This window comes from Abramis brama (genome assembly GCF_963993115.1).
Source record: "Abramis brama genome assembly, chromosome: 2".
NCBI classification, from domain to species: Eukaryota; Metazoa; Chordata; class Actinopteri; order Cypriniformes; family Leuciscidae; genus Abramis; species Abramis brama.
The window spans coordinates 22,351,939-22,364,624 of NC_139964.1; the positions used below are offsets into that span (position 1 = coordinate 22,351,939).

General features: G+C 48.0%; 1 long non-coding RNA gene across 1 annotated transcript; it reads left to right on the forward strand.

Annotated features, from left to right (window-relative positions):
- Positions 1-881: 881 nt before the first annotated feature.
- Positions 882-12,054, forward strand: LOC311078134. Its single transcript, XR_014605067.1, has 3 exons — positions 882-966; positions 11,191-11,304; positions 11,728-12,054. It is a non-coding gene; the product is annotated as an uncharacterized lncRNA (long non-coding RNA).
- The last annotated feature ends 632 nt before the right edge of the window (positions 12,055-12,686 follow it).

The window sequence follows — 12,686 nt, forward strand, 5'->3', positions numbered from 1 at the left end:
GCATTTTTAAAATAAAACTAATTATTTAAAATTTTGATGGTTTTTTTTTCTGTTTGGCAGGAGGTTTGCCAGGAGGAAGTAAGTGTGTTGTGTTGAGCACAGTGTGCTTTGGCGTTCTCCTAGTGGCCGCCATTATAGTACTGCATATCAAGCTCACAGCAGAGAGAGAAATACAAGCTACACACATGTTACAGACTGGTTCAAGATATCAAACTGAGATAGACCAGTTATGAAGCAACTTCTGCTCTTTGAGTCAGAAGAAACTGGAGCTGGAGACCAGAATCAAAGATCTCACTGCTAAGAAAAGCCAGTTGGAGACTAGAGTCAATGATCTCACTGCTGAGAAAAGCCAGTTGGAGACCAGAGTCAGTGATCTCACTGCTGAGAAAAGCCAGTTGGAGACCAGAGTCAATGATCTCACTACTGAGAAAAGCCAGTTGGAGACCAGAGTCAATGATCTCACTGCTGAGAAAAGCCAGTTGGAAACCAGAGTCAAAGATCTCACTGCTGAGAAAAGCCAGTTGGAGACCAGAGTCAATGATCTCACTGCTGAGAAAAGCCAGTTGGAGACCAGAGTCAATGATCTCACTGCTGAGAAAAGAGTCAAAGATCTCACTGCTGAGAAAAGGGTCAAAGATCTCACTGCTGAGAAAAGCCAGTTGGAGACCAGAGTCAATGATCTCACTGCTAAGAAAAGTCAGTTGCAGAGAAATTTTGACTCTTTGAATCAGAAGAAACTGGAACTGGAGACAGAACTAAGGAAGTTATGTAAACAAGGTGTGTGAAAATGAATTTATCCATATACTTTACTATCCAAAAAAAATAAAATAAAAATAAATAATTGTCTATTAAAAAGGAATTGGTATGCTTTTCACATCCAATGAGTTGAAGAGCTGGTCTGACAGCAGGCAATACTGCATGGATCATGATGGTGATCTGGTCATTATCAACACTGAAGAGAAGCAGGTGAGTTCAGTGGCATACAGAACTTGTTCAAGTAAATGTAGTTGTAAATAAACATATTTAAGTACATGCACTTGGATGTGGAGATGTCTGACTGAGTGAACTATTTAGACCAGTCGATTTTACTGGTTCACCCATTCAGGCTGAATATTGAACATAGTAGGTGGGTTCCCTTTTGAAGCAGAACTTTAACGCTGTGTCTGAAATTGATGCTATGGGGAATGGCATCAGCATGACCGGTGTCATAGATCATTTGTTTTGTTCCGAAACAGAGACTTAATTTGTTACAATGTATTTTTTTTCTTTTTCGATGCACACTTTTTAGATAGTTGATATTAAAATAAATACAAGATCATGCAGTAGGTCTACAGAAAAAATAGCAATATTTACACATGATTTGACAGTTTATGCCAGTGAACTTTATGCCAGTATTACACTGGGAATCGCTTAGCGTGAAACTTTGCACGTTACGTTCATATTTTGAGTCCGCTTGCCTGTTCCTATATCTGGTTTAGCCTACATCCCCAATAAGGTGTGAGTTTGGTCTTTTATGTCACTGTATTAGTCCATTCAGGTTAAGTGTTCTGACTGCAGGGGAATCCTGGAGAATTACATATTGAGGGAATCCCCAGTTCTGCAGCACAGTGCAGCGAAGTTAAGAAAATTAAACAACTGAGAGAAATATATGTCTACTACCTCAGATTTAATGTTTTACATCAGCATCGGGGAATAACATTATAATCTCGTTCACGGTAGAGAAAGCTGCTTACATGTGCAAAACTAACTGTGAAGACTTAAATGTAAACACAGCTTTTGTGTCTTTATCAGCTTTTCCATATATATATTGGCCCTGATAATCATCACAAATACTTACCGCTTGCTCCATTTCCGTATGCGTTTTTATGAATGAATGAGTATCTCTACCTGTTGCTCTATAGTTTTTATCGTCAACAGCCGCTTACACTCCCTGCTGGTGAGGTCGACTAACAGCTATGGAGATTATTAATCGGCAATCTACTGATATTCCTGCTTTTCCTGGATGTCAAATGTAGAATTTTCTGTCGAATTTGAACCACTGAATTTGTGGAGGCGAATTTGTAAAGTGAAATAAAATGGACTGAAAATTGCTTGTCAAATATTTTAGGTTGTATTTTTAAACAATGAATATTTTGGAAGTGAAATCTGAAAGGTGAATATGGATTATTGAATTTTAAATAATGAAAACGTGTGTGAAATGTTTTGAATTTAAATATTCACAGCTTAAATATACAACCATGTTCAATTTCAGTCCATAAAAATGCAAGGCCTAAAAACACAATGCATTAAAATGCAAGCAGGGTTAATGCAATGCATATTTTTTCAAGTAGTGCAATTCAACAATCCTTTTTGTTTCAAAAATCTTTGTCATTATTTTGCTTCCATAGCAATTTCCCGTTATAAATTGGTCCGTTGGATCGGATTGCTTTCACACCTCAACCCAACTGCCCCAGAGTTCGTTTGCAATCGGCCAGAGACTACCTCGTTCAGGCGATCTCAGAGCGATTGTTTTAGTGTGGTTCCGAGCGTGAATGCCATTCACAAAAATGCACCAGGTTCCGAAACAAACGCTCAGGTGTGAAAGCAGCCTTAAAGGGCACCTGAATACATGGCATCAGTCTTCAGGAGCTTTGTATGTGCGTGTAAGATAATAATCTGTGTCGGCACCGATAGCCTCGTGGGCAGCGCAATGACATATATCGCTGCGAATCGAGTTCGAATCCTGGTTCTTGGACCTTTCCCGATCCCGTTCCCCTCTCTCTCCCACCTCGCTTCCTGTCTACTCTATACTATACATATCCTATGTCTTTGTGTTTGTCTGAGTCAAGCAGAATTTCAAAATGTTTTAACGCAGTAAGTGATTCCTTCATAATAAATGTTTACAGAAACATTGCTGGATTTCAAGTTGTAGATCCACAGATATATGATTAATACATATTAAATACCCATAAATTCAAAGCTTATACACAGAAAGAGAAAAGTGAATCAGACATGTCCAGAATGATTATGGCATCATCACAACATTCACAAACACCTGATCAACTTTCTCTTGACTTTTTCTTGCCATAACAAATGTACTTTATAAACACAGTTTGTTATGTCCTGTATTGTTTTGGGAGAGGTTTTTTTTTGTTTTTTTTTCTATCTCTCTTTGCTGTTTCATCTCACAGGACCTGTGGTTGGATGATGTCCCTGTCAGTCATCAAGTTCACCTGACCTCGCGAGAACCAATCAGAGACTAGTGAGGAAGTAAAATAATGCCAAATGTTTTTGAAACAAAAAAGCCTGTTGAATTGCACTACTTGAAAAAAATAGGCATTGCATTAACAATGATTGCATTTTAATGCATTGTATTTTTAGGGCTTTTATTTTTATGGGCTGAAATTCAATAATAAACAATAACAAGAACTTACAAAGACTGAGACTACGTCTACATTAATCCGGATACATTTGAAAACAGCGTTTTCATTTATAAACGCTCTCCGTCCACACTAGCGTTTTCAGGCGTTTTCGGACGTTTCAGTGTGGATGAGAAACTTTTGAAAAACGCCTGAAAAAGCTAAATTCACCTTACTGCGCATGCGTAAAACGTACTCGGTTACTAACGTAACCTCGGTTCTCTCTAGAAGAGGGAACGAGTACTGCGTTCGTAGAACGCTGCGGGAAAAGTCTCTTTTCACGAAATACTGAAGCAAAATTATCCTTAATTTTCATATTTGTAAAACGCATTGCGGCAGTGCACAGCCATGGCGAGACGGCTCGCTCACTCATTGGCTGTTCTGCGGCAACTGCATGAGCCTATCGAGCGAGGGCTGATGCAACATCAGACCAATGAGAGTGCTTCGCGCGCTCCTCGTCACATCCCGCCGAAACGGGTGTGGCCATCCCCTATAAAAGGAGCTCGAGTAGGCTGATTCAACTGGTTTTCATCGCCGAAGCGAACCAGAGCGAACCGCGCGCACGGCAGGGAACGCAGTACTCGTTCCCTCTTCTAGAGAGAACCGAGGTTACGTTAGTAACCGAGTACGTTCTCTTACGAGAGTTCTCTCGTACTGCGTTCGTAGAACGCTGCGGGAACCACTTGTAAGACGCCGTGCGTGCTGGGATGAGAAAACACCGACCACTGGAAGCTAGTCCAGGTATACAGTGCATAATCACCCGGTAGACTTCGGAGAGTCTGGAGGGGGGGGGGGACAACCACCCTCAGATAGCTGCGTCCTAAGACGCGATATAACATCACATAGGCAGGGGGAGGCCTGGCTAATGTGGGAAATGTGGGTCTTACGTAATTTCGCCCAAATGGATGCGCCCTTAAGCGCGATACAGCGTCACATAGGCAGGGAGAGCCTGGCTGATGTGGGAAATGTGGGACTTACACACTTTCGCCCAAATAGGTGCGTTCTAGACGCGATATAACATCACATAGGCAGGAGGGAGCCTGGCTAATGTGGGAAAAACATGGGTCTTACACAATTCTGCCCAGAAAACTTCGGCGGCGCTGTGCGTCTACGATATCAGTGCCGTGTTTAGACAGCTGACTCGAATACACCGAAAATACTTGGCTTGCAAGTGCGGTGAAGTCTTCGGTGGCGCTGTGCGCCTGCGAAATCAGTGTCCTGGTTAGACAGCTGATTCGGCTAAACCGAAAACAACCTGGCCTGCAAGGCGGGAACTTCTAGGTTGTAGAACCTTATGAATGTAGACGGCGAGGCCCAGCCCGCCGCCGTACATATTTCCTGTAAGGAAATCCCGCTAGACCAGGCCCACGATGAGGCAACGCCTCTCGTGGAATGCGCTCTAATGCCCAAGGGGCACTGAAGGCCCTTGGTGGTATAAGCCATTGTTATGGCGTCAACCACCCACCTGGACAGGCTCTGTTTCGAAACAGCCGTTCCCTTGGAACGTCCACTGAACGAGACAAAGAGCTGCTCCGTCTGTCTGAAGGCAGCGGAGCGGGACACATAAGCTCTTAAAGCCCTAACGGGGCAAAGACAGCTCGAGTCCCCTTCCTCGTTTGATCCCGGCAGGGCAGACAGGGAAATAACCTGAGCCCTAAACGGAGTGTTGAGGGATTTCGGCACGTAGCCGTGCCTAGGTTTGAGTATGACTTTGGAGTCATTGGGCCCAAACTCCAAGCACGTTGGACTCACAGAGAGCGCGTGCAGATCGCCTATGCGCTTCACCGAAGCGAGGGCCATCAAAAACACCGTTTTGAAAGACAGATGTTTGAGGCTGACAGATTGGATAGGCTCAAAGGGGGGACCTTTCATGGCTGCCAAGACCGTAGAAAGGTCCCACACCGGGACTGAGGGAGGTCTGGGGGGATTCAGCCTCCTAGCTCCCCTGAGGAAGCGGATGACTAAATCGTTCCTTCCCAGTGACTGGCCTGGCGTTGCTGTCGAGTACGCTGCGATAGCCGCCACATAGACTTTGAGCGTGGAAGGGGATCTGCCCTTGTCCAACAGCTCTTGTAGGAAGGAGAGAACCTCCGTCACCTCACAATCGAGGGGTGACAGGCCCCGAGCTGTACACCAGCTGGAGAAAACCGACCACTTCGAGGCATAAAGCCGCCTGGTGGAAGGCGCTCTAGCCTGAGTGATGGTGTTCAGCACTCCATCCGTGAGACTAACGGGTAACCGTTGAGCGTCCACGCATGAAGGGACCACAGCTCTGGGTGTGGGTGCCAAATCGAGCCCCTGGCCTGCGAGAGGAGATCTCTCCTCAATGGCACTGGCCATGGAGCGGAGTCTGCTAACTGCATCAGGACTGGAAACCAGGCTTGGTTGTCCCAGAACGGTGCTATAAGCAGTACTGGGCATCTCACTTCCCTGACTCGCTCCAGCACCTGAGGTAGGAGGGAGACTGGGGGAAACGCGTATAGCGGGCAGTGCGGCCACTTGTGGGACAGTGCGCTGTCGTTCTTCGAAAAGAACACGGGGCAATGAGCGTTTTCTGGGGACGCGAATAGGTCCACCTCCGCCCTGCCGAATCTCTGCCACAACAGCCGGACTGTTTGTGGGTGTAGAGACCATTCGCCCGTGGGAACGTTGTTCCTGGACAGCCTGTCTGGACCCAGGTTGAGTGTCCCGGGCACATGCACCGCTCTCAGCGAGCGCAGATTGCGCTGAGCCCATATTAGGAGGCGCTCGGCCAGCCTGAAAAGGGAACTGGATCCGAGACCGCCCTGGCGATTTATGTAGGACACCACGGCCGTGTTGTCCGAGCGGACTACGACGTGTTGGTCCTTGATGTGGGGACAAAAGCGCGTCAGCGCGTTGTGAACTGCTAGCATTTCCAGGCAGTTGATATGCTGGAGCTTTTCTCGTTCTGACCAAAGGCCAAAGAACGGCCTGCCCTCGAGCAGCGCTCCCCATCCCGAGGTGGATGCGTCCGTAGACACCACTTTCACTCTCGAGGAAGTCCCCAGGCTTACACCTGAACGGTACCAATCGCCCGCCGCCCATGGTCTCAGGGCTGCTGCGCAGTCTTGATCGACTTTGAGGCGCAATCGGCTGAGTGCCCACGCTCCGCGTGGCACTCGCGCTTTCAACCAGAACTGCAGAGGGCGCATGCGAAGCAGGCCCAGCTGGAGAACTGATGATGCTGAGGCCATGAGGCCCAGCATCCTCTGAAACCGTTTGAGCGGGATAATCGCACCGCAGCGGAAGGACCTCGCTGCGTGCTGTATGCGCAGCGCGCGCTGTTGCGACAGCTGCGCCGTCATAGAACGAGAGTCCAGAACGATGCCCAGAAACGATATAGTTTGGCTGGGGTTCAGGGAGCTCTTCGTCCAATTGATCATGATACCAAGATTCTCGAGGTGATCGAGTAACATGGTTCTGTGCTCCACGAGCTGAGATCGTGATTGAGCTATGATCAGCCAGTCGTCCAAATAGTTCAGCACTCGCATGCCCCTGAGTCTGAGGGGAGCGAGCGCTGCGTCCATGCACTTCGTAAATGTACGGGGTGCCAGGGACAAGCCGAATGGCAGGACTGTATACTGGTATGCCCGACCCTCGAAGGCGAATCTCAAGAATCGCCTGTGGCGTGACGCTATCTGTATTTGAAAATACGCGTCCTTTAGATCTATCGACATAAACCAGTCTTCTCGGCGAATGTGCGCGAGGATTTTGCTGGTCGTGAGCATTTTGAAACTGCGTTTCACTAAAGCTCTGTTTAGTCGTCTTAGATCTAGTATGGGTCTGATACCACCGTCCTTTTTGGGGACTAGGAAGTATCTGCTGTATAGCCCCCCTTCGCTTTGAGCTTGGGATACATGTTGTATCGCCCCTTTGCTCAACAGTTTTGATATTTCGGCGCGAAGTAGGTGTGCTACTTCTGAATTCACCGTAGTTTCGACGCGCGCTGTGAAGCGTGGAGGGCGTCGACAAAACTGTAGCGAGAAGCCTCTCTTTATAATGTCTAGCACCCAGTCCGAAACCCCTGGAAGCGCGGCCCATGCGTCTGCATGGCCGGCTAGGGGTTGGATGCGAAGCGCGCTCTGTTCGCTGTGCGACGGCGGCGCTTCGGGGTGCGCTAGCATCGGCGTTACGCCTGAGACATTTGAGGCGGGGAGCGCGCGTAATACAGCGGGCAAAACGCTCATCCTCGACCGCGCTACAGTGTTTATCTGAGCGGGGAAGGTCTGAGAAGGTCTCATGCAGCCTACAAGTGAACGTGGGCGGGGACCGGGCACGTTTACTGCTTTGGCCGCGCTGTCTGCTTGAACAGAGCGGGCGCGCACAGGTCCCGTTTTTACAGGGAGCCTGTGGCTTGCCAGACATAGTGTTTGTGGGCACTGGGAAGTGGGCACTTTGACTATGTTTGGGGCGCGATCGAACTGCGTCGATCTTATGAGTACGGGCCCTGTGTGCAGGGCTGTGCTTGTGTGTAGGGATGGGCACAGAGAAGTGGGCATCAACACTACATTTATAGCACCATCGGCCATGGCCGGGACACCAGAAAATACACTCTTTTCGGGATTTATCTGGGTAGCCGTAAAAACGGCTTTTGTGTGCAGGCAAGCGGGCAGCTGTGCGGGCTTGTGCTCTGCTGAGAACGCTGAAGCAGTCGCAATTCCTGGGACTGAGACAGCGGTGCGCTTTGGTGAGGGCCCGGTCGCAACGGGGCTTACACACCTGCGCTTTCCTAGGCGTGCTAGGATTTCTTTGGGGCTTCCGGCTTCAACACAACCCTTGGTCGCGGCCCGCGGCGAGTGGGGCGGCGGCTAGTAGAGCGAGAGCGAGGGCGTGAGCTGCGCTGCTGTCGCTGTGAGGGGGCGGCCGAAGGCGGGGGCTGAGGCTGTGAGCTCCGAGGGGCCTGTTTCTCACGGCCCGCTGCAGAACTGGGGCGCTTCGGCAGGAAGTGCTTGAACGCCTGTGACGCTTTTTGGGCTTCGGAAAATCTCTCCACGAGCTCGGAGAGAGAAGATCCAAAAAGGCCAGCGGAGGATAGCGGGGCGTCGAGGAACGCGTTGCGCTCTGCATCAGCCATCTCCGTGAGCGTCAGCCACAAATGCCTCTCGGCTACGGTAGCGGAAGCCATACAGCGTCCCATGGCTTGTGCTGCAGCCTTGGTAGCGCGGAGGGAAAGATCCGACGCGCTTCTCAGGTCCGCGATGCAGATAGCTTCAGGTCCTATCTCGTCCAGTTTGCGGAGGAGATCGCCTTGGAAAACCTGAAGCGTGGCCATGGTGTGCAGAGCCGATGACGCCTGCCCAGCGGCGGAGAAGATCCGCGCGAGCATCGACGACGTCATGCGGCAGGCTTTTGACGGCAGCGCAGGCTTAGTCCGCCGTCCAGCAGAGGGCGGGCAAAGGTGGGCTGCTATCGCCTGTTCCACCGGCGGCAGAGTGAGGTAGCCTCGGTCCTGAGCATTATCCAGGGAGGAAAATGCTGGGGATACAGACGAACGTGTTCGCGCAGAAAAGGGAGCGTTCCAGGCCTTCGCCACTTCTTCATGAAGCTCAGGAAGAAACGGAGCGGGCTTAGACACAGGAGAAGTGCGCTCACCAGGGAGGAAGCTACCATCAAGCCGGGTGCGCGAGGGGAGTTCCGGTGCAGACCACTCGAGGCCGAGGCTCGCCGCGGCCAACGCGAGTACTCGCATGAGCTCCCTCTCGATGCTAGCTCTAGCCGACGGCTTTCGGGCAGGAGGCGTGAGATCCGCAGAGCTCGCCCAGTCTTCACTGCCTGAAGCTAGCAGAGAGCAGGAATCCTTTTCGACCGACTCGACTTCAGAAACAACTTCCTCAGATGAAGCGGCGGCAGACTGCGGGCGCTGAGCATCAGGAAGTGCTTCGGGGGAAGCCGGTGAAGCTGGCGGGCGAGCCGGCGAGCTTTGTCGGGAAGAGGTGGGTTCCGGGGCCCGCTGCGAGCGGCGCTTCTTACGGCGCGGCACCGCGGCGGGGGGCGCAGGCTCGGAGAACTGTGCCAGGCGAGTCCGCAGAGTCACCATCGGCAAAAACTCGCAGTGAGGGCAGCCGCCGTCAGCGAGCGCGAGCGCTGCGTGATCTTCGCCCAGACAGGAGACGCAAATAACATGGCGGTCTCCCTCGGTGAGCGGGGCTCGGCACGAGCCACAGGATGGCATCTTGAAAAAGACGCGGCTCTTTTAGGGGTGAGTGTTCGGGGAACACTGCACACACACACACAGAACAGAGCAGATAAAGGATATGAAGCGCCGGAAAGCGCAGCAGGTACGGCAGTAGAAGGCGGCGAAGGCCAGCGGCTTCAAGGGCTCGTCCCGCTGAAAAGCTTGCCTCGACGACGCTTGCTTCTCCGTGATCCAGCGATGCGTGAGCTTCGCTGAAGAGATGAAAATCAGTTGAATCAGCCTACTCGAGCTCCTTTTATAGGGGATGGCCACACCCGTTTCGGCGGGATGTGACGAGGAGCGCGCGAAGCACTCTCATTGGTCTGATGTTGCATCAGCCCTCGCTCGATAGGCTCATGCAGTTGCCGCAGAACAGCCAATGAGTGAGCGAGCCGTCTCGCCATGGCTGTGCACTGCCGCAATGCGTTTTACAAATATGAAAATTAAGGATAATTTTGCTTCAGTATTTCGTGAAAAGAGACTTTTCCCGCAGCGTTCTACGAACGCAGTACGAGAGAACTCTCGTAAGAGAACCCCACAAAAGATCACTGATATGATTCAGATGGAAAAATAAATAATGAAGTTATCGCGCAATTCTTTGAAATATCTCACCATTCACTGATTGGTCCAGGTCGCACGCAGTCACCATATGTTTGGTTTAAAATGCAACTGCTCTCATGCAGGACAGCAAATGTGAGTAAATTCTGTCATCTTTGCAGGACTGTGATATGAAGAGTGTGCAATGTAGAATATTTTTAGCAACAATGTGAAAGTGAATAGCACATAACATGCACAATACCGGTATAAACATGAATATCTATTGGTACAATATGCGTCACATGACTAAATTTACGTCATCGTTTTTAAATACCACCGGTTTCACAGTCCACACTACAACGCGAAAACGGCGTTTTCAAATGTGTCCACTTTGGAGTGCGTTATCAAAAACGCTTTGTTTTCATTAATAAAAACGTCGTCTCAGTGTGGACGGAAAGCCAAAACGGAGAGAAAAATATACGTTTTCAAACGAAAACGTATTGGTGTGGACAAGACCTGAGACTAGACACAGGGCGTAAATACACAGGCAAACAAGCTAAACAAGATACCAAGGGGGCGTGGCTAATTAGAAACACCTGGAAAGACTAATCAACATAACAGGGAACTGCTAAACACGGGACAAGACAGAGGAACACAGACATGAATCATTACAAGTGTGGCTGGAAGTCAGTTGTAGTTCTTGTGTTTCTCTTTTTCTGTTCTTGTTTCTCAGTCCTTCAGTGATTCTGCTTAGATTTAATGTCTTCTTTTCTCTTCAGTTGATTTCATCTAAATGTTGTGGCTGCCAGTCATTTGTCCGTTTTATCATTATCATTTATCATTATCGTTTTGTTACTGTTTAGTTACAGATTGTTTTTGTAATTTTACATAAATGTGTATGTAATATAAGAAAAATAATTGCTTTATTTACAATAATACTTTGTATTTTGCTGTTCACCCTCACATTCACAACACACTTTTATTTTCTTATTTTCTTAAAGCGAGTGTGCGTTTAAGGAGAAAAAGAGGAATCACACTTATTTTTTTTTTTTCACACAGTGGAAAGTATCTTCATTCTTAAAGGAGAGAGTGTGGATTTTTGTTTGTCTGTTTGTCTGACATTGTGAACGAGGGAAACATGAAATGGGTGGATAATTCAACACTGAATCAAGGGTAAGAGATAAAACACTTTATTTGTGCTTTATTTGTTAGTTTTGCCTTTTTTCACTCACTCTTTTTTTTTTAAAGAGACCATCATAGCTGAAAACACCTGTTCTGCAATCACTTAACTTGAAATGAAAATACAATCAAAAACGCTTTTATAAACAAATGCTGTGTTAAAAATGCTTCTTTTGCTTTTCTGCACTCTCACTTCTACTCACTTCTGTACCTTTTAACGTATTCTTGAAACTGCTGTTGTGGTAATGTGCATAATATTGCTTGTGATGTTTCTCATTTGTTAGTTGCTTTCTGCTAAATTAATGAATGTAAATATAATTATTCTTATTGCTTAGTTTCTGAATAAAACTTTGGAGCTGTTGTACAGTAATTTAAATATGGGTCCTAATAATTGAAAATATGATACATGTTATCCAGGTTTTGGCTCAAAGGTGAACCAAATGACCAAAGTGGAAAAGAGGACTGTATTGAACTGATGCATGTACATCCAGTCCTGAGCAACTGGAATGATCTGCCAATGCTCTGAGAAGAGAAAAGAGACTTGTTGATTTGATCATTTGTTCACTTTTATGTATTATTTTATGGAATCATTGTTATTGTACTCACATCATTTCTGTTTGAGATTTCTGTCACATATCTGATTTTATTGTATATTAATCTCCATCATGATATCAATTTTGTTTTATAATTGACTGTAATGTACCAAATGTGGATGTTCAGATGAAATGTTAAAAAGAATGTAAAATTGCCATATATATCTCAAAGGCTATCATTCTGATATGGAGGTTTGATATTCAAACCTGCTTTTGAGTTAAACTGCTTATGTTTTAATAAAATGGTCAGTTGACATTATTTTCACAGCATTTTGTTTTTATTTCATTCTTGTGTTTCTGCTTTATTGCACTATTGCTATATTTGCTCCAGTCCAGCAGGGGGTCGCCCAGAGGGGGAACCATGCACATGGAGGCACCTAGCCAAGTGCGAAAGCTGCCGGAGGCATAACTCTGGCGTTGTTGTCAACAGTGCTGGAGGACCTCAGGGCCTGCGGGGAGGCTCACCTGAGGAAAATATCGCACGTATCCCGTCCATGGAGAGGAATGGCGAGCAAGCGAAGACACCTGAGCAGAATCTAGTACCGGCTGGATGAAGCGAGTACATGAGAAGAAACTGGCTCCACTCGGAGATTGTAGAATCTCGCGAATGTGTTAGGTGTCGCCCAGCCTGCAGCTCTACAGATGTCTGTTAGCGAGGCGCCATGCGCTAGAGCCCAAGAGGAGGCCACACTACAGGTGGAGTGGGCCGTCACACCAAGGGAGCACGGTTGACCTTGCTGCTGGTATGCCAAAGCAATGGCGTCCACTATCCAGTGAGACAAC